This window comes from Eschrichtius robustus, chromosome 1 (assembly GCF_028021215.1).
Source record: "Eschrichtius robustus isolate mEscRob2 chromosome 1, mEscRob2.pri, whole genome shotgun sequence".
NCBI classification, from domain to species: domain Eukaryota; kingdom Metazoa; phylum Chordata; class Mammalia; order Artiodactyla; family Eschrichtiidae; genus Eschrichtius; species Eschrichtius robustus.
In genome coordinates, this window is record NC_090824.1 from 136330260 (window position 1) to 136353224 (window position 22965).

At 36.8% G+C, this 22965-nt stretch overlaps 1 protein-coding gene across 13 annotated transcripts in view; it reads left to right on the forward strand.

Moving 5' to 3' along the window:
- The window catches only part of PEAK1 (pseudopodium enriched atypical kinase 1), a 301070-nt gene that overhangs the window by 28654 nt on the left and 249451 nt on the right, over nucleotides 1–22965 (forward strand). The window lies entirely within an intron of this gene.

Genomic DNA, 22965 nt, shown 5'->3' on the forward strand with positions numbered 1-22965 from the left:
CCTATACAATCAATGAATAGGATTGCCCATTGTGGTTGTATTTTTGCATACTATTAATATTTTATTTATCAAATTTTGTTTTAAATGTTACATATATTTCTAAAATATGTTATAGTTATTTTATTTTAAAAGATGTTTAGCACTTAAATATCTTTACATCTGTTAAGAGTATACAGTTAGAAATTTTGTTGTTATCGTGAGATAGACATGACTGTTTTTACTGTGCCCAATCTTTATCAGCTTAAAAATAAGACTAATTGAGACACAAATGCAAGCTCATTGAATGCCAAAATTGTGGAGGCAAAGGAACAATATTTAAATTACTCGACTATGGTCTAGTAACTAGAAAATGCCTCCAGTAAGAATGGCTTTCTTGGGACTTCCCTGGTGGCACAGTGGTTAAGAATCCACCTTCCAGCGCAGGAGACACAGGTTTGAGCCCTGGTCTGGGAAGATCCCACATGCCGTGGAGCAACTAAGCCTGTGGGCCACAACTACTGAGCCTGCGCTCTAGAGCTCATGAGCCACAACTACTGAGCCCACGCATGGCAACTACTGAAGCCCGTGTGCTCTAGGGCCTGCGTGCCGCAACTACTGAGCCTGCATGCTGCAACTACTGAAGCCCACGCACCTAGAGCCCGTGCTCTGCAACAAGAGAAGCCACTGCAATGAGAAGCCCATGCATTGCAATGAAGAGTAGCCCCTGCTCGCCGCAACTAGAGAAAGCCCGTGCGCAGCAATGAAGACCCAATGCAGCCAACAAAATAAAAAGATAATTTTTAAAAAATGGCTTTCTTATTTCTATAATGATGGGAGAAACTCCATCTTTTTCTTCTACAAGGGATGCAGCACTTCATAAATGCTTAGTGTGGAACTAAAACAAAATCATAATGAAAGAGCAAGTAATGTTCACCCAGAACAGCATTTCAAAGTGATCTTCAGGAAAACATTAGCTTTTTCTAGCATCAGTTATGAGTTTCTGTAACTGCACGCTTACTGAGCCATCTGTAGCAATTGAAAATTTGGATATTTTCCATTTTTAGGGTACATTTCCCTATTTTTAGGGATATTTCCCATTTTTAGGGATATTTTTCATTTTCAGGGTATATTTCTTTTATCTATTATGAATGAAGGAAGCAACCTCCATGTGAGATAGCATGTGCAGTGTGACATATGCCTTGTTGTTTCCTGGGAGTAAGTGAGGAACTTTAGGGAGCAGCTGAATGTTGGCAGTGTACTAGGGCACCATTAACTAAATGATACTCTCTGGGAGTAGTTGGAATAGTTTTCTGTTTTCATTATATTCCCCCACTTCCACCTTCACCCCAAAACTTTGAGTATCTTTGGGTATTTGGCAACAGAAAGACAACAAATCACGCTTGATTTTTTTTTCTTTTTCTCCATATGACAGTAAATATTAAAATTTTTGATGAGAAGAAATACAGTGCATATTACTAAAATGTATATGCAGTGACAGTGTAGACCAGTTGGCCAAATGAAAAATGAGTGATCTATTGATGAAATGAAATGATTTACCTTAGTTTAAGGCAGGGAATAGGGAACTAGCTCCTTCTCTTCCCTTGTTGATCTTTCCCCCTGATGGCTAGATATGCATTTTTTAGGCAATTCTGTTTTGAAAAATTCTCTGCTTATTTCTATTCCATTCTGAATTTTACTGTTTGCTACTGTGCTCAGGCATAAGGGAAAGAGGATTGAAATCTTGTCCTTTTTCTCTAATTTCATTTCTTATGTATCTTGCATCTGCTCATTCTTCTTAGAAAATACTAATAATAATTGGTTAAAACAAGAAGTTAACTTCATAACTGCTGATTCTAATCTAGTTCTGAATAATTTTTTTATTAGGCCCTTAAAAATTTGAATCCAAATCAGCAAAAGCTCCCAAGAACAGTAAACTGGCACATTTAATGTATACCAAATTGTAGCTCATGCATTTGACAATATGCTCTGCATTAAGTTTTGGTTCTTTGATGTTAGTGTCTGACTGATGAGTTCAAATGAATAATAATCTGTGAAAAATAAAAAATATATTCCTAGCTGACTTGGGAATGTAGTTGAGCCATGAGCTACAACTTTTGTGTTGAGTTTTTAAAGAAGCAGAAGAAAAGGAACATGATTTTAGTCACATGAGTACTTTTCATACCCTTAACAGTTATATTATGACTAGAGCAGATTGACTGTCAATTGCTGATTGATATTTCAATTGCTGGTCCTTAGATATCATTTCTGGGAAGATATTGAGAGAATAAGAAGACAATATATTCTTAAGGTTGAGTGCTATAGTTGAACCACTGCTTGAATTGCCAGCAAATTGAACTGTTCAGAGGAAAAGAAATGGCATGTATATATAGCAAAACTTTTCTCTAGGGAAGAAAAAAGAGGTGCTCATTTTTATAAGATGATTATTTTGGAGATAGTAGTTTGCAGTTTAGGATATTGTGAACTGTTAATCTGTAAAGCACATTTATAATAAATGAGTTACAGGGTATATCTGAAAGCAGTTTTTATAGTATCTAACCTAGTTCCAGTAGCTTAGAGTATGTATTTTGAAAGTAGTATAGGATTTCTTTCTCTGTCCTACTCCTTTTAGAGTTTAATTTTTCCAAGTTCCTGCCATTTATTGTATAATGTGTTTTGTTGGGTCTAAATGCTATGTCACATTTCTCCAAAGAAGACATACAGTTGACCAAGAAGCAAATGAAAAGATGCTCAGCATCGCCGATTACTAGAGAAATGCAAATCAAAACTACAATGAGACATCACCTCACACCAGTCAGAATGGCCATGATTAAAAAGTGTCTACAGGGACTTCCCTGGCAGTCCAGTGGTTAAGTTTCTGCGCTTCCACTGCAGGGGGTGTGGGTTCGATCCCTGGTTGGGGAACTAAGATCCTGCATGCCGCACAGTGTGGCCAAAAAAAAAAAAAAGTCTATAAACAACAAATGCTAGAGAAGGTGTGGAGAAAAGGGAGCCCTCCTATGCTGTTGGTGGGAATGTAAATTGGTACAGCCACTATGGAGAACAGTATAGTTGTTCCTTAAAAAACTGAAAATAGAGCTACCATATGATCCAGCAATCCCACTCCTGGGCATATATCCGTAGAAAACCATACTTCGAAAAGATACATGCACCCCAATGTTCATTGCAGCACTATTTACAATAGCCAAGACATGGAAGCAACCTAAATGTCCATCGACAGATGAATGGATAAAGAAGATGTAATGGAATATTACTCAGCCGTAAAAAAAGAATGAAATAATGCCATTTGCAGCAACATGGGTGGACCTAGAGATTATTATACTAAGTGAAGTATGTCAGGCAGAGAAAGACAAATATCATATGATATCACTTACATGTGAAATCTAAAAAGTGATACAAATGAACTTATTTACAAAACAGAAACAGACTCACAGACTTAGAAAACAAACTTATGGTTACCAAAGAGGAAAGGGGGGGGGAGGGATAAATTAGGAGGTCAAGGACCTAGTCCTAATCAACAAGGACCTAGTGTATAGCACAGTAAACTCTACTCAATATGCTGTAATAACCTATATGGGAAAAGAATAGATATATGTATATGTATAACTAAATCACTTTGCTGTACACCTGAAACTAATACAACATTGTAAATCAACTATATTCCAACAGAAAATAAAAATTATATTAAAAAAATGCTATGTCATTTATTCTGACTATTCAAACAAGATTGTTCCTTTCTGTAGGAACGTTAAGGACCAAATACCTAATTTTGGATGTTTATCTGGTTTTAGAGACAGTTAAAAAATTTTTTTTAATTAAACAAGTAATAGGTGAATAATATCTCAGAAGAAATCAAATGATACTGCAATATATAGAAAAAGGAGCCAAATTCCTCCTGCATATCTCTCTCTTTCTTTATTTGCCTCCCAGGGGTAATCACTGCAGTCAGCTTGATACCTTCCCAGATCTTTTATTCTGTATGCGTGTGTAGGTGTGTGTGCAGTTTTATTTTGTCTCTATATTTTTAACATGTTGCATACATTGTTCTGCATTTTATCCTCTATGCCAATATAGAATATCTTTTCATGTCACTACATATAGTTCTGAGTCATTCTTTAACTGCTACATAGTATTCCTTAGCATAGTTATTATAGTTTAAGTTTATTACATCTTTTGAAAAATTAAAAACGATGCTCTTGAAATAGACCCATTGTGCGCAGGCTTAGAGCTTTTAATCTGCAAATGGTGAAAACCATTTGGTTTCTTTAATTTTGTTCTCTAAGTAGGCAGAACACATTAAATTTTTTATCAGGACTGTGGGAGGAAGCAAAAATTGGTTAATCCATAGTTGGATTACTTCAACTTCTTTTTAAAATGCCTGGATTGTCATACTGTCCTAGGTATCTAGGTATATGATTTAATGCAGTTGAAACTGAGTTACACTTGTATCACTGAGTTTCCACTTGGAGTTGGGGAGAACAAAAATGATTACGGTTTTTCTGCAGTGAGGCAGAATGGATAAAAGCAGCTTATATTTAAGCTATATAGATCTTCTTTGATGAATGTGACCAGAAAGAAAGCCCATCCATGAAGGTAGGAGCCCTGTATTTTCCTGTTCAATGTTAGATCCCCTGCACCTCCCATTGTGCCTAGTGTGACAAAGACATGAAGATGTATGAATGAGTGAATGAGTGCATAAATGCCATATATATGAAGCATGTCAGTCTTTGAGCCATGAGTTGAAAATAACCCAGCAGTTAAGGCTGCAGAGATTGGCCTTGAATTGCATTGGTATTAACATAGCTATCATGCTGAGCACCTAAGCTGTTTGATAAATTATCAGAAATTTGAGTTATTTTGCTCTCCTGCTATGCTTTACTTTCTTTTATAAGTACTGTTTCTCTTTTTTTCAGGTGGATTAGCATATCTAAGTTATTACCTAACTTACATTTACTTAGGTAAACTTTGGCCAAACCATTCAAAATGAACAATCATGATGAGTAGTTTTTGGTGTGTCTCCCACCAGTGGTTCCTATTTTAATTATTTCCCTATTGAGGACGATTGCTGTTTTTAGTTCAGCTTAGAAAAAAGCACTTTTTGAGTGCCTGCCTTGTAACAGGGCTGGTGGTAGATGCTGGGGTTCAAGAAAATGAATGAAGTGCCTTCTTGGCCTTCCTGCATCTCGGTGCCCAGAGGGGAATACAAAGTGCAAGTGTAGGGATATATGCCGAACCAGAATTTTGTGATTTGTTGTCAGTTTGGCCATTCTGAGATTGAGACAGTCTGTAGGCCTGGAGTTTAAAGTATCTTTAACACTTCATCATGTTTTACATTCCGGCATTATTACTTAAGGAGAACCTACAGGTGAATAACCAGTTTTTAGTATGTGTGTGGTGTTCTCTCCTCCCTCTTTCAATTTCTTGTGTATGAACTGCTCTGTCAGAGCAAAGACTATAAGCCATGTCTGGCCTCAGCTTCCACCTGCTATTGGAAAAAGAACTTGTCTCCCATTATCATTTCTTTGATGTTGTTTGTTACCCTTTTTCCTTGTATTAGTTTGAACACTGATATTAACATTGTCAAGATATGGCAGAATTTAGGATCCTCTGCTAGTGATTTCTTTTCCCTATTTTGGGAGGAGGTTCTAAAAAGAGAAAAACAATCCAAGCTCCTATGTCTTTGTCCTTTCCCTTTCTCCCTTCAGGTACTTGCAGGTGGGCACTGTTATCTCAGCCTGAGGTAGAAACAGTGCCATCCAACTATATTGCTTTTCATTTCAAGTTGGCAGCAGCTTTGGCAGCAGTGCAGTAGTTTGGCCTGGTGTTCCAAGTTGTAGTTGAAAAGATTCCAGCATTCATGCCATTCAGAGTAATAGAGCCCCCTTTCCTCACATCTTTTTTCCACCCTGAATTTAGGATGGTGCCAGCACCCTTTCCTCTTGTATTTGGAGTCGACCTTTATAGGGACTTCAAATATAGGGTCCATGTAGACCCACATTTCTGTGACACTAGAATGGAAGCTCCATGAGTGTAGGACCTCTATATTCCAGCACTTAACATAGTGCCTGGACAATATGTGAACAACCCTACCCAGAAGACTGAGTGAATCTTTAATGCATAGATCTTTTCAGAGCAAGGGGTTGTGTTCCTATTTGTGTGAAGCTTTGTTGATTCCTTATACTCCAGCAATAGCGTGATGGGGCTGGACTGTCTCATAACCAGTATCATTTGCTGGGCTACTAAGAAAATTCCTGTTGCTCAGCTTACCCAGGGTTAAGAGGAGAGGTTCTAAATGAAGTCTTTTTCTGGCCCTTGGGTTTGGGATCTGAGGTCATTGTGACATTAAACTAAAATCCTTGTGCAAGATTTTAGAGACCAGCCTTTTGGGTGTATTTTTGGAATCTTGGCACTGTCATTTCTCTTATGTGTGATCTTTAGCAAGTTACTTATTTTGCATCTCAGTTACCTCATCTGTAAAATGGGAATAAAGTAGTACCTAATATATAATGTCATTTGAGGATTAATAGAGGCAAAGGGCTTAGAACATGCCTGGTATATAGTACCACTTTTCAATAAACATTAATATTTACTTATTTGATGCAGAGAAAATTCATACCTATTTTAACTCATTTTCACTCTAATGTGCTTTCCTGAAAAGGGTGAGAAGGCAAAGAGGTGCAGCTGATGTTCTGAGAATCTCACACAGGAGGTGTGTGGAGGTGTGTGGAGGTGTGTGGAGGCCCATGGAGGTGTTTTGAGCATATGATGGCACATAGCATCAGCTTCTAATGCCCTCATCCATCAGCATGTGTAAGGTGGAAAACAGTAGAGAACCTTTGATCTGGGAGGCTTTAATTATCCCCATAGCAGGCCATGCTCAATTTGACAGTGTCATGATTTTTAATATTTGAAAGTTCCAGAATTGCTACTATGGGATGTAGCCCTTTCTTTTTCTACCTCTCTCCTGCTTTTGCTTATACAGTTGAGTGAATATGATGCTCTACTTCCCACACAGATACCCAAATAGCTCTGACTGCTGAAATATTAGGTATCTTACTGTCAGCACATAACTTGTGTTATTAAGTTTTCACTGTTACCTGGGTTTGAATCCCAGCTCTGCTAAGCTTCAGGGTCTTTTTGTTTCTTTTGTTTGTTAAACAGGATAAAAGTATCCACCTCATAGGATTGTTGTGAGAGTTAATGATGAATACAAAACACTTAGCATAGTGTGCATACTGGCATGTAGTAAGTCTCAAATATTAGTTGCAGAGTTAATATATCTGTCAACATCATCACTGTGGTCATTGTTTTTCCATGTTTCAAATCAGCAGTGAAAGGCAAACTCGCACTAATCCTCATTTCTGCTTGGAATTGGGAAACTAAATGAAATGTAGCTGCTCTCTGCTTGACATGTACTGTAACCTTTCTTTTGCAGTCAAGATTTTACTGCCTTCAAGGGTGTACATATAGGAATTGTGGAACACAGTAAACCCTGAGAGTTGGCTTTCCTGGTCCTGTATTCCAGCTTCTTTCTACCCAAATGTTGTAGCCCAGATTTCCATTACACACTCCCTTTGATGGCTTCTCCATTAAAATTGCAGTAATGTTATTTGTATTTTGTCCTTGAAGTGAGGCCAGAATTAGGAAGTACATGCAGTGCTTTTAGTAGCAAAGTTCTGTAATGGCCTATGAGATAATTACTTTGATTATAACACACAAATTTTTTATGTACAACCACCAGTTTATTAAATACTGTTTACCACTTATCATCCTAGATTTGTTACATTTCTTTTCCTTTAATTTGAAAAACATCCCTGCATGATGCGTGGTATCATCTCCCATTTACAAATGAGAAAATGGAGAAAGGTTAAACAATTTGTCTAAGATTGCACAGCTGTTTAGCGAGACAGAGTTGATTCACTCCACAGATTTTTTTTTTTCCTCCAAAATTAGAAAGTTGAATCCCAAAAATTAGGGTCAAAATTTTTCCTAGAGAAACTTATAAATGGTATGGCTAAATAAAGAGAATAGGTAAAAGAAAGAAAATAGGTGGAAAGGAAGTGTGAAGAAGGTTAAGTTGATATTGTGGATCAACTATAAAAGATAGGAAGCTGAAAATATCATTGAAGCACTTCTGGAATTGAAACAATTCTTAGAAGGCAGTTGTCCTGTATGATAGAGGATTTTTTTTTTTTGATAGTGTCGCATTTTAACTTGGAGATTCAGAATTAAAAGTTAAATATATATCTAGAGCAGAGGGTGAAAATAATATTATCAGTGGAAAGGAAAATATAGAAATAGAAATGTTATGTATATTTAATAGAAAAGTGATCTAGATAAGGTGTATCGAGATAAAGATATATGGGCTAAGTGGGGGTTTAATGTAGATATGGTTCAGAGAAGGCTAATTGCAAACATTCTTTGATTCAGGGAGAGAAGATTCAGATAAGCATTCTGGAGTTTGTTGCCATAGTGTCAAATTATATCTTTCTAGAAATGAGATTCCATTGTGAGGCCTTCTGTTTTTTATTTGGAATTTGTTTTAAGCAGGGGGCAAGGAGGTAAACGCTGAATAACTACTTCAACTCTGAGGAGGTATTTGTAATACCCTAAGGGTTCAGAAGTGAATTTCATTACCTGTATATTAAGCACATCATATCTGTCACTCTGAGGCTTTAGCTTTTACCTAAGAGGCCCACCTTCCTTATTTAACATTTTCATGTGTTTAAACCCCAGCAAGACGTTCAAATTATGCATCTTCAACTTACCTATATCCAGCTGCATATACTAAAGATGTACTAAATATAACCCACTTGCTAACATTCATTTACAGGGGATAAACTGGCCTGACCTCCCTTCCCCATCAACAAGCTCTTTTCTGGCTTCTGAGTTTGTCAGGGAGGTTCTCATCTATATGGCTGCCCAGGCACCAAAATACTGAGGTCACTTTTGATTCATCAGCTCCTCATCTTGGTATCTTGCCAAGTCTCGTAGTTCTTCCTTTGGAATGTATTGTTTGTCCCTTTCTGTTCATCACTACTAGTTGAATTTTTTCCTTTTTTCTCTATAGAGGAAAAGATAGTTGTTTCTTGTTTTTCAAGAATTCCCATAAGGCTCTCCAAGTAATTTTTGAAAGAAATCTTTCTGGATAGTGCCTTTCTTTTTTTGCCTTAGTTATTTCACCTTAGTTCTGCGGCTAGAGTATGTCCCTGGAGAGTTAGCTCCCTATCGGAACTGTAAGTTTCAGTTCTGCTGAAGGAGGAGACCATAGGCATTGGCGTTAGTCAGGGGTGGCATAAGAGGAGTTGAAAACATCAGCTGTTAACAGTAATAAAATCACTTTCCTTATGTGATTGTTTTGAATTTGAACAACAAATTCATCTGTTTTGCCTTAAACCAAAGGTAAGATATGTTTGAAGACAAATATGTGCAGCTTACTATGAGGGAATTTCTACCTTACAGAATTATTTTTGGAGCAAGCTAATTATGTTTACACCTGGGTTAATCTGAGAGGATGGTAAAGTATATGATCATTTTATTTTAAAAGTGTTGATGTATTTTTGTTTTCAAGAAGAATGAGTTTTATAATTTATTAATTTAAGGGGGCAGTGTTTTTGTAGAAAAGATTACCAGGAATATAATTGGGCCTTAATGGCAATTTTCTTGTTGGGAATACTAAAAAGGAGGAGATAATTTTTGTTGGAGGCTTGGTCTATGTTGAGAACACAGCAACAGTCAGAAGGGCATTAGGAATGTTTACTAATTTATATGTCTGCAGTTTATTCAGAGTCAACAAGTTGACTATGTCTCGTTCAGATAGATTCTTTAAAGATTGTTGGTAAAAGACTCCTTCCCCATCACTGATTTCCAGTGTATTTATGTTGTGCAACAAACTATACATGACTTTTCAGTTGAGGTATTACATTAATGAGGCACTGAGTTTGCAGTTCAGTAGGAATGTAGACAGAGTGGTGTAGTGGAAAAGTTGTCTGACATGATGGATGACTAGCTGTAGGACATGAGGGAAGCCACACTTCTCTCTTGGCTTCGATTTCCACTCTGTAGTATAAGAATTAAACTGAGGACCCTTCCAGCTCTGAGTCTCTGATTTTTGTGGTGCCACTCAAGTCACTTTTGAGGTGTTTTCTTGGAGAGGAGGTGTTTGTTCCATAGCCTTTTCTGGTCTCTCAAAGCCAGCCTAGGGGGCTTCCCTGGTGGCGCAGTGGTTGAGAATCTGCCTGCCAATGCACGGGACACGGGTTCGAGGCCTGGTCTGGGAAGATCCCACATGCCGCGGAGCAACTGGGCCCGTGAGCCACAACTACTGAGCCTGCGCGTCTGGAGCCTGTGCTCCGCAACAAGAGAGGCCACAACAGTGAGAGGCCAAAATAAATAAATAAATAAATAAATTAATTAATTAATTAAAAAAAAAAAGAGGCAGGTGGGGGGGCTTGGTGCCTTGCCCACCTTTCCACGCCGGCAAAAAAAAAAAAAAAAAAAAGCCAGCCTAAATGTTCTGGAGTTTTGGAAATTTTTTTTCTCTGTCTGAAGTTACATGACCTAAACAGATACTGAACTTTGACCATAGTATTAGCTTTGTGCTACCAACAGCATTTTAGCAACAGAGCAGGATTGTTCCCAAACTAGAAATCTATTGTAATTCAAATGTTGACGTAGAAGGGCTTCAAACACTTTGTTTTACATAGAGCCATGCTTATGAATATCTGGGATGCTCATTCTAATAATAACTGTAGTATAATGACATATAGTTAAGAGCATGGACACTGGAGCTGTAGTTCCTGGCCCACATCTGGCTCTGCCCCACATCTGGCTCTGCCCCTTGCTCATTTTGTGACTTTGAGCAAGTTTTAATGACAGTACCTACCTAATAGGTTTGCTGAGGAATGAATATATGCCTGGCCTATGGTTCTATATATACTTAGGTGCTACTGTGTATTAATTATTTTTACATTCCAGGGTTCAGGCGCTCCTACAATATCTCCTTTAATCATCATAATAATCCTATGAAAGTAGTACCATCATTATCCTCATGAAGAGATGGAGGCTCAGAGAGTTTAAATAACTTGCATCACATAGGAAATAGGTGCTAGAGTCATGAAACTAGTAGGTCTTTCTGACTCATTCCAAAACCCAGGCTCCTTCCTTATTTATATATAGTTCTCTAAGCCCAGTCTTTTGGAAATTCTAAATGCTGTTAATTACTCTCTGGGCTTTGACTTAAGGTGGCAGTTGGTGAGACCAAAGGCCCAGATAGCGTCTGAATGCCTCTTCTATCACCAGGAAAAAATGATGTGTCTTTCAGGCCTCAGGGTTTTCTGTGAATTGTTTTTGTACAATGTGTTGTGTTTTTTTTTTGTCCATCTCCTCTGCAGACTGAGGCAGTATCAGCACCCAGGCCCATATAGGCTTTGTTTGACAATGGTCTTGGGGAATATCTGGGCTGGGTTAGAAAAGACTCCTTTGCTAGGTCTATCCTTAACTGAGGAGAGTGAAAATTGTAACATACAAAAATAATTGCAGTGAAGGTAATAACCTGAGCATCCATATAACTCTCCCTTTATTCACCAGATATTTTTTGAATATCTAGGTATCTGACATTTTAATCTGGGGTTTAGATCTTGTATTTTTCATTTGAAAACTTAAAAACGGCTTTACAGTGAAACAGCATCATTGAAAATTTAACACCGATTATTCTGTATTTCCAAAACTTTAAACTGCATTTGTTTTAACTACCTATAGCCATTTTTGTTGTTGTTTTTTTTTTTTTTTTGATTTTTTTTTTTTTCTTTCTGACACTAAACAGTTATTTGCAACGCTACGCTGGGGTTGACCTTTTTTTAAAAATTAATTAATTAGGGCTTCCCTGGTGGCGCAGTGGTTGAGAGTCTGCCTGCCAATGCAGGGGACGCGGGTTCGAGCCCTGGTCTGGGAGGATCCCGCATGCTGCGGAGCAACTGGGCCCGTGAGCCACAATTGCTGAGCCTGCGCGTCTGGAGCCTGTGCTCCACAACAGGAGAGGCCGCGATAGTGAGAGGCCCGCGTACCGCGATGAAGAGTGGCCCCCAATTGCCACGACTAGAGAAAGCCCTCACAGAGAAACGAAGACCCAACACAGCCATAAATAGAAATAAATAAATTAAAAAAAAAATCATTAAAAAAAAATTAATTAATTAATTAATTTTTGGCTGTGTTGGGTCTTCATTTCTGTGCGAGGGCTTTCTCTAGTTGTGGCGAGCGGGGGCCACTCTTCACCGCGGTGCACGGGCCTCTCACTGTTGTGGCCTCTCTTGTTGCAGAGCACAGGCTCCAGACGCGCAGGCTCAGTAGTTGTGGCTCACGGGCCTAGTTGCTCCGCGGCATGCGGGATCTTCCCAGCCCAGGGCTTGAACCCGTGTCCCGTGCATTGGCAGGCAGATTCTCAACCACTGCGCCACCAGGGAAGCCCGCCATTTTTGTTTTTTGTCCCTTGAAAATCCTTTAACAGAAATAATGGCACACAAATAGGCTTCTGTCATTACTGAACCTCCTATGACAATACCATACTTAATGCTGAGTAATAGTAATTAGGGTGGTGCTGGGTGTAGACGTTTTGCATTTTGAGTCTGAGAAGATTTTAGCTTCATCTGAGTTGCTGAGTCAACTCTGCTTTGTTCAGTATTTCAGAACAGTATCTTATACATGGGTTCCTAGTAGTATAAATATTAAAGAGTGAATTGCATTTAAGAAGTTCTGTAAGTACTCTGTCACTTTCATTACATAGACAGGTGAACAGTGGAGATAATGGTGAGATAATTTTATCCAGTTTATTTTGAAAAAGTTCTGGTATAGGTAATTTTTTTCTGTAAAGGGCTAGAGAGTAAATATTTTAGGTTTTGTGGGCCATATGATCTCTGTCACAACTCATGTTGTCTCTACTCAACTCTGCCTTTGTAGAGCACAAGTAGCCATAGCAACACATAACCATATGGGTGTGACTATGTTTCAATAAAACTTTATTTATGTGGACCTATTTTAATACTCTTGAATGGATCTGGTGGAGGGTCCAGTGAAGACACTTATTTGATGAAAACAGTTGTTTAAGCTTCTGGCAAAGTTGGCTGCCAACTTATAAAGGAGTCACAATAGTGTTTATATAAAAACAAAAGCAGTGTTTTGAAATATCATGACTACTAAGGACCAATCTCACAGGAATTCTCTTTCCAAAATGGCATAATTTTGCTCTCAGTGAATGCTTATAAAAGAGTCTTGCATAATATATTATTAATTTGGAAGCTATTACTTGTTCAGCTACATGTGCAGGTTTTTAGTTTTATTTGTACATTTAAAAATGATAAATGGAAAATTCAATACCATTCAAGAGAGGAGAACTACTCAATACTTAAGTAGATATTTGCCAAACACATTTTGAGTTGAGTTTCTATTTTTAACTGACATACTGACTTAAGTTTGCCAAAACCTGATTGCATTTGGAAGGAAAATGGCATTGTTGCTATTTCCTCTGCACGAGAACATCTGAAACAGGCAACTGGCAGCAGGGAAGAGTGAAGGAGAGGGCAAAAATATAATACTTTGTGAGCTTGTTTTTTTTGTGTGTGTGTGTGTGGGTGTTTGGTACTAAATTTCAAATCTAGTTAGGTTGTATTTTCTTTCACTCTGATCTTTAGAGTACCTAATTGATTTTCTACATTCTATATCCCCCTCAAGTAAATAAAGGAAATTCCATCTTATTACAATTAGAATGAGTTCAGTAACATAGCTTTATTTTTGAGGTATGGTAATAAATCATTTTGTTAGAGTTTAACCTTCTGATTCAAGTTGACTAATATTCTTATTCGTGATCTGTATTTTAAAAAGTTTAATTCTAAGTATGTTCCCTTCAGTGAGTAGTAATTCTGTTTTAGAACAAGAGTAATGGACTTAAGGTGTACCAAGTGGCTTAGAAAACATTTTAAAATAGTAACTTTACAACTACTACATTTTAGACCTTAATATATAGACAGAATAGGTTAAATAGATTAACCAAAGTCATTCTGAAAAGCAAAGCAACACCCATATGAGTATTTTATCTTAGATTACATTTTGTGGTTTTATTAGAACCATTGATTTAGTAAAAGCTCTCAACCTAGTATTATTATAGAAACTGTTTTGAATATGGGGTTGCAACAGACTTGGGGTTGGTCACCAATTTCAGGCTATAGCTGGGTGTAGTTTTGGGTGGTGTTTTGTTTGAAGCTGCTATTTGTTTGTTTTACACTATTGGCATTGGGGTGTCATGCAGCCCTAGTCCGAATCCCTAGTAGGAAAGTTTTTTGTTTTTTTTTTATCATCTTTATTGGAGTATAATTGCTTTACAATGGTGAGTTAGTTTCTGCTTTATAACAAAGTGAATCAGTTATACATATACATATGTCCCCATATCTCTTCCCTCTTGCGTCTCCCTCCCTCCCACCCTCCCTATCCCACCCCTCTAGGTGGTCACAAAGCACCGAGCTGATCTCCCTGTGCTATGTGGCTGCTTCCCACTAGCTATCTATTTTATGTTTGGTAGTGTATATATGTCCATGCAACTCTCTCACTTTGTCCCAGTTTACCATTCCCCCTCCCCATATCCTCAAGTCCATTCTCTAGTAGGTCTGCATCTTTATTCTCGTCTTGCCCCTAGGTTCTTCATGAACATATTTTTTTTTTTTTTTTTTAGATTCCATATATATGTGTTAGCATACGGTATTTGTTTTTCTCTTTCTGACTTCCTTCACTCTGTATGACAGACTCTAAGTCCATCCACCTCACTACAAATAACTCAATTTCGTTCCTTTTTATGGCCGAGTAATATTCCGTTGTATATATGTGCCACATCTTCTTTATCCATTCCTCTGTTGATGGACACTTAGGTTGCTTCCATGTCCTGGCTATTGTAAATAGAGCTGCAATGAACATTTTAGTACCCTAGTAGGAAAGTTTTGAACAGGGTTCTGAAGAGTGCGGTTGTCAGATTTTGATGTATCCTTTAACAATTATCCTACCTAAAAAGATCAAAGGAACATGGAATTGGGTGTTGCAAGTTTTAACTCTGATGTTTTTTCTGAAGGCAGATATTTCCTATTGCAGTGTGGATATCATTCTCTATTTAAAATAATGACATAAACTGGTTTGATATTTCACCTTTTTGATCATTCAGAAGCTGTTGTATGAATACATTTTCTAAATAGATACAGAGAACATTTTAAGTGAAGTTCTTTTTTTTTAGCAAGATTATGAATATTCATAAAAGTTCCTTTTTTGGTCAGATTGACCCATCAAGCCTTATAATGGAAAAACTTCCATTTGTATTTAATTTCAGTTGGATTCTCTTTTAAGAAGCTAATAACCACATTCTAAATGTGCTTAAACCTATCGAGTTAATAGGAAATATACTGAGGATTCTTAGACAGCAAACCAAAATACAAAAAGAAGGGGAAGAAACCTCAGATGTACATCGTGATGGAGTAGATTGAATACTGTTATGTAGAAAGAACACAGCACTGGGAACTAATGATTATTTTAGTACCTATAGTGTACGAAACTAATTCACTAATTTGGGAATTGAAATACCCTCTGAGAAGTTTGGTAGAGATGTGCATAAAGGAGGGAGCCTATTTCAGACTTGGTGTGGGTTAGGGGAGGAATGTGTTTCAGGGTCCAAGAGGAGGCATGTCAAGAAATTATTTCTAAGAGAGAGCAGGAGCTCAACGTAGCCATGCCAGCAGGGGAAAAGAGTGTTCTATGAGGAAAAGTGGAATGAGCTAAGGCATGGAGGTATGAGAAGACGTTGAACACTGGAGATCTGTATTCATTCAGTAGATATGGTGATAAATGAGGAAGTGGAAAGTGGTGTGGTGAAGGATGAGGTTGAAAAGGATTGTTGGGTTTTAAATACTAAGGACCTTATTTACCAGGCAATAGTGTCAGAACTTTGCCTTGACTGTGGCAGGGAGTCCCTGAAGGAAGCTTAGATTCACATCCTCTTTGATTTATTAGCTCTTGCCCCACTAATGTGTTAAAACAGCAATAACAGCTAAGGAGGATGGAGTCTAGTTTGAAAGCTCTGTGATTTTTTTTTTTGTTATTATTACATTAGGAAGTTTTAAAAAATTTTTATTATATCCAATGGCAGAGAAAATATGAGTTTATCTTAAAGCTCTGAGATTAGGAGTTTAAAACTCTTGGCTCTGATTCTGATTTCATTACTAATTTTGGCAGAGCATCTAGTCTCTTTTAGTCTCACATCCAGGTCAGATAAAATTAGGTTCTTGGACCCTTGTTTCTGTCCTGGTCCTGTTTATGAAGATGGGGGTGGGGATGGAGGTGGGTGCTCATGGAGAAGGCAGGCAAGCAAGCTAATTTCCATCAATAATGGTTAAATGAGTACTTCTGAAATTATTCCTTCTAGGGTATTTTGGCAGAAAATGCCAGGACAAAAGGATGTTGTAATTGAAAAGGATGATTTCCTGGTGGTTGAATTTCAGGCACTCTGTAACCTGGGTGGAAAATGAAGACCTTAAGACCTCACAAGTGAACTCTTAAAGTTCCCTTTCTTCTATCAGACAAATTAAGAAAATAATAATTTGCATCTACCTTATTCCCAGGATGAACTGAACTTGTAATAGAAAGGTGAAATTTGTTGGTAATGTCAGGTTCAGCTCTTCTTTACTATTCCATTAGCCATTGTCTTATTCTGTATGGACCAGTTATCATCTCATGTTGAGTTGGTCTACTTGCTTCTATTATCTCCCAGCTGCAGTCCCAGATTGTTTTGTCATGTTATTAATCTTCTTTTTTTAAAAAATTGTTGTTGGAGTATAGTTGATTTACAATGTTGTATTAGTTTCAGGTGTACAACAAAGTTATATATCTACATATATCCACTCTTTTTTAAATTCTTTCCCCATATAGGCCATTACGGAGTATTGAGTAGAGTTCCTTGTGCTATACAGTAGGTCCTTATTAGTTATCTATTTTATATGTAGTAGTGTGTGTATGTCATTCCCAATCTCCCAATTTATCCCCCCTTTCCCTAATCTTCTTAAAATACGATTTTCATTATGTTATTCCCTTAATTTAAAAATCCATAGTACCATTTAAAAAAATTATTTATTTATTCATTTATTTATTTATTGGTCTATTTGAGTTCCTTAGAATCTCTGTAATATTCTCTGTGAATGGGGAGAGGAAAGCTTGGGATGTGCTGGGGAATTGAGTCTGACCTAATAAAACAAGTCATATTGTTAATTTGTATTGTCTAAGTAAAACTTTTTTTCCTTTGGCAAACATCCTTCAATCTAAAGTTACCTAAGGCATAAGTACCTCATAGAAGGTTGTGTGATTGGAGGTAGATAGTCTTAGGTTGGTGAACATGGTGTTCCAGGGTTTCCAGCAACACACCTATCCATTTGCCATTTGTAATAGTAGGGGAATGCCTGTCTTCGAGGAACAAACAATTGTTACTTAATAATTGATTTTCTCTTATCTCTTTGATATTTGAACTATGTAAAGCACCTTGCATTCTATCTGGTATAGTATATAGTTACTCAATAGTGGTAGCTACTGTTACTATTATTTAACATATTCATTGTATACAGTTGCTGTTTAAATTCATATGGTTGTGCTAATAGCCAAGATAATTTACATGGTTGTTTCAAATTAGGATTAGTGAGACTTTAAAAGCATTTATTAACATTAAAATCATTATAGTATTGTTTTCTCTTCTCTTGTTTCTAATTTAATAACTACCAAAAAAAAATTCAGGCTGGTTTTCCTCGATTTGTTCTAAATATTATATGATGCTTTTTGTTTGAAATTTTGTTACCTCCTAGAATTTTTCATTAGCAGCTATGTATGTTGAGCAGCCTTGTTTTACTAAAGATTGATATTAATGGGACAATGTGAAATTAGATAATTAAGCTTCTCTTGTAGAAAATGTTGCTATTATTCTTCCTTGCATCATGATTTTTATAATACTTAAATTTTATAACTCTCTGAAACTCCCTGTAGGATGACTGAAAGATGATTTTCCTACTAGAAAGTAAGTGGCCTAAAATGATCAGTATATCACCACTTATAAGTTCAAAATTCTTATTAAAGCTCCATATTCATCCTTCTTTTAGCTATACATCTTCTACCTTATGGATTTTTTAAAGATTCTGTCACTACCTTAGTAGTGTTCTGAGTAGCTTGACTTTAATGTGCTGTGTATTTTATTGATGACTTTCAAAAAATTATCAAGCATTTTTTTTTAAAAATAAATTTATTTATTTATTTTTGGCTGTATTGGGTCTTTGTTGCTGTGCTCGGGCTTTCTCTAGTTGTGTTGAGTGGGGGCTACTCTTCGTTGTGGTGCGCAGGCTTCTCACTGTGGTGGTTTCTCTTGTTGTGGAGCACGGGCTCTAGGCACGTGGGCTTCAGTAGTTGTGGCACACGGGCTCAGTAGTTGTGGCTTGCAGGCTTCAGAGCACAGTCTCAGTAGTTGTGGCACACGGGCTTAGTTGATCCACGGCATGTGGGATCTTCCCGGACCAGGGCTCGAACCCGTGTCCCCTGCATTGGCAGGCGGATTCTTAACCACTGTGCCACGAGGGAAGTCCTATCATGCATTATTGAACATTTAATTATTAAATTAGAAAGATGATAACTTAAAATCTGATTTTACATACTCAGTAAATTCCTGTGATTAGAAAATTCTCTCATGGTGTTCTATTTATAATTAATATACCAAGTAAAACTAATTAGAAGTATCTGAAACCCCTGGCAAAATCTGTAATTAGACATGTGATTCATAATTAACTGACTCTTCTTATTCTTGCCTTTTCCTCTCCATTTGAATTAATTACTTGTGTTCTTCCTTAGTGATACCTGTCTTCATGTTCAAGACACTGATTAGAGTTCAGTGATCACTGTGGTATTTTTATAGGGAGTATGGTTTTTATAAGAACTTTGTTTTTAAACTTTGCTTAATAATGTAAAAAAAAAAAACAAACCTTGAATCATATGCTCTATAAAGTATCACATTGAAGATTTTTGCCCACATTGTCAAATTAAGCATTTATTTTATCAGAGGCTGAAGACAAGCATAGAAAATAGGCAGACTTGACCACTTTTCCTGTCTTGTACTTAAGGACCTGGATTTTTCTTGCCAGTCTGATCACTGTCTGCATAATTTTGACAGCATACCCATTGGCCTTGGGTCATTGAGTAGAGCTGGTATTAATTCATTCATTATTTTGATAAAAAACAGTTCATTAAAGGTCTACCATATGCTAGGCTTTGGGTGCAAAGAGGCAGGAATGATATTCAGAGTATTTGTCAGTCACTACAACACAGACACCAGCCAATCAAGATGGCCATAGCACTGGATTCAGGGTCTTGAAGGACCCCTGCATTCTTTATACTGCATCAGGCTTTGCTGCTTTTGTTGTTGAGTTGGCATGGTGGTGGTGGTGATGATGGTGGGAAGACTGGGCCATCAGCAGGTACCTTAGAGCTGGTGAAGTTTGGGGCAGTGACTGTTTGCCAGACCATATTACGGAAGTATTTCAGCACAACCCTTAAGGTTGTACTGGTGTGTACCAGCTGAATATTAGCTCTGCCAAGAGGTGTTCAGTTCTCTGACTGTAGAGTCAGAGTTACTACCCAGTTTGAGAAGTACTTAATGAAAGTGTATAGACAGTACATAGGGGAAGGTTTGCATGAGCCTTTTGGGGGAAAACTAGTAAAGACTTCTATGGTGACTAGAAATTTGCCATAGTCAGATTTGAGGAGGAGTTTCTAACCAAGCTGAGGGGAAAATAGCATTTGCAAAGGCAAAGGATTGTGAAAGAGCATGGTGGATTCAGACATGAACAAATAGGAGAGATGGAAGATGAAGATGTCTTTCTCTGACTTTTGATTTTTTAAGCTGAATAAATATATATTAAGACCACATGTGTATCTTTGAAATTGCTCCATTTTTGGTAAAGAGCTGCTAGACTGTTTGATACTTAGTTTCTTTAACTATATCTAAATTATTTTAGGTGTAGGGCAAGAAGCTAGAATAGGAATTTGTTACAGTTCAGGGCTATACTAAAGATCGATAGAGCAAGAGTGCAATGAAAAAACTTCTCTGCTGATTCACTGAGAGGCTTCTAATGAGCAAACACAAATTCAAACAGATTGAGGATGGTGGTTTTTTTTTTTTAATGACATAAAACTGTTGCCCATGAGGCTTTTTGGCTGACATCATGAAACTAATTTTGCTTAATAACTGTGGAGGCCTACAAATTCAAACGTGTGGAAAAGGAAGTAAATTACTGGCCTGTCAGATTCCTGTTGCCTATCATCTTTTATCTGAATAGCAGCTTTTGTTTCCAGACTGTCAGGAGCAAGTATGTGGACCCCTTCAATGTTGTATTTGTATATGCTTGAATAATTCAATTCAGAGCCATCTAAATAGAGCAAATCTACAGTGAAAATGCTGTATCTTCTTATACTTGTGTAACTTAAGGAACATGTCTATGGATATTTCTTCTCATTTCTGAGAGCTCTTAAGATATGTCAAGGATTTGTAGTGGTGTAAGTTCTACTTTTATTGTCAGAGTTGATGACTCACACCTTTGAAATATAATGAACTCATATGGACAGCAGAATAAACATTTTCTCTGTGACTGTTCAACTCAATGAATGATTTGAAAGCACCCACTATGTGCTAGGAATTGTGTGGAATACAAAGGTGAACTACTGGCATTTTTCTAGGTATCAAATTATGTGATTTCTTTCCCTCAAGCTATATTTAGTAAAAATGACTGTCTTGATGGTGTATGTGTGTAGCGTAACAACAAAGGCTACAATAAAGGCTTGAGTTACTGGTAAACAGATTATTTGCTTCAAGGAGTGTTTTGAAATAATGGTTTAAGTTCTTTTATGGCTTCATTTTTTACAGCATTTTCAGTTAATGTTACTTATTTTCTTTCTACTTCCCATTACTCTGAATAATTAGAAATGAGGAGTATTTTCTGTGAAATGTATATTAAATTCCAATATTAATTCAACAAGTATTTAGATAGCATCTACTAGGCCCTAGGTATGGAGTGAGCTGAATAGCAAAGTTTGCTGTCCATAGAATAAAATTACTCAGTAGAAAGGAAGCTAAAATAATAAAAACTTGAAAACTTTCAGCTCTTTTGATATGCTTAATGTTATGAAAATAACAGTCAGCCTTAAATGCACAGAATTTACATTTGGTTTTGCAGGTGTGTTGTATTTTTGTTGTTGTTCACAAAGGCTATCGGAAAACTTAAGAAGGTGTAGACTGTCTACTTTTTGAATACTGATTACCTTAACCAGCATATTACATCTGTGTTTTTCTTTTTACTTATTTCATATTGTGGGTAGCCCAGTTACTTTAGAAATTAAGGACATTCTGTATGCTATCACTTGGCTAGAGCCAGATCTAGGGAAACAAAAAGATGGTGAGAATCCTTGCTGTAACAAATTGCGCCTTTTGTACCTTTGTTCATTCCATTTCCACTTCCTGGAATGCCCCCTTTTCTTATCAAAGGCTTTCCCAAAACCTTACCTAAACATTTCCCTTGACATTTTACTCTTTGGAATTTCTATAACATTTTGTTTGTTGCACCTTTTGGGATATTTACTTTTTACTTTTTTTGTATGTACCTGAACTATGTTTTCTATTGAATTATAAGCTTCTTGATGGTGTCATGAATGTTGAATTGGGCCATGAACTTTTAGTTTATTTCCAGTTCTTTACAGTCATAAATGTGCTATGATATAAATCTTTGGATTTTTTATTATTTAGGACAGAGTTTCGAGAGAGAAGTTACTAGGTCAAAGGGTTTGAACTTTTTAAAGCTCTTGTGTATTGCAAAATTGCTTTCCAGAAAGACTTTACATATTTACACTACCACAATAGTGGTATGTGCAAAGATGCCCATTATATTGTATCATTATATTACTATAATTATGTTATTATATTACATTATAATTTGTAGCTATCAGTATAGCTGTAGATTATGGTATAGTAACAATCCCCCAAATCTCAGTGGTTTAATACAACAAAGTTTATTTTTTGCTCGTGCTACATGTCTAACACATATCAGCAGGGGGTCTTCTCTCTCTCTTTGGAGTCATTTAGTGAACCATCCTGATCAGAGCTCCATCTGGTTATTTCCTTCCATAATCACTGCAGCAGTGGGTAGGTCTTCCAGTTGTGTACTGGTTCCTAAACCTTATGCCTAATAATATCTCATATCATGTCTATGTACATTTTAGTGGCTAAAGCAGGTCATGTAGCCAGAACTAAGTTGAAACAGGGCAGTGAAGTGCAATTCTACTGTGAGTCTAGGAAGGAGGAGGACTGGAACAGCACTAGTAACTAACATCTTATTTAAAAAATAACTCAAATTTTATTGATGAAAGATGATATCTCAATTTGATTTCCTTTGCCAATGTAGGTGAAATTTTCATAATTTATTAGCCATTTGTTTTATTTAATCTTTCCTTTTACTTGTTTTATAAACACATGCTGTTGGTTTACTTTTACATTTCCAGATTTGAATTCTGTCGTTTTTGTGAGGATAGGAGGTCATGGTGGTGGTATTATGGGGAGTGCAGACTTCTAGAAAATGCCTTCTGTTTTGAAAACTTGAGCAGGTGAACAAAAACTATTTTTCTTGAATTGATCCCCCTCACCCTTGTTAATATAGTATATGTTTTGATAAATTTTATATTTCAAGATTTGTCAAAATGTTTAAATTATAGACAATAGAAAGTCTAGCAGAATTAATATCCTTGACATTTTACAGGCTTCTAAAGAACAACTTGAGCACAAAATTTTAGGGGGAAAACGATCAAGTTAGGGTTCTGCTCTTGAAAAAATGAAGTTCCCTACTCAGATTTAGTCATATTGACCATGTTTTT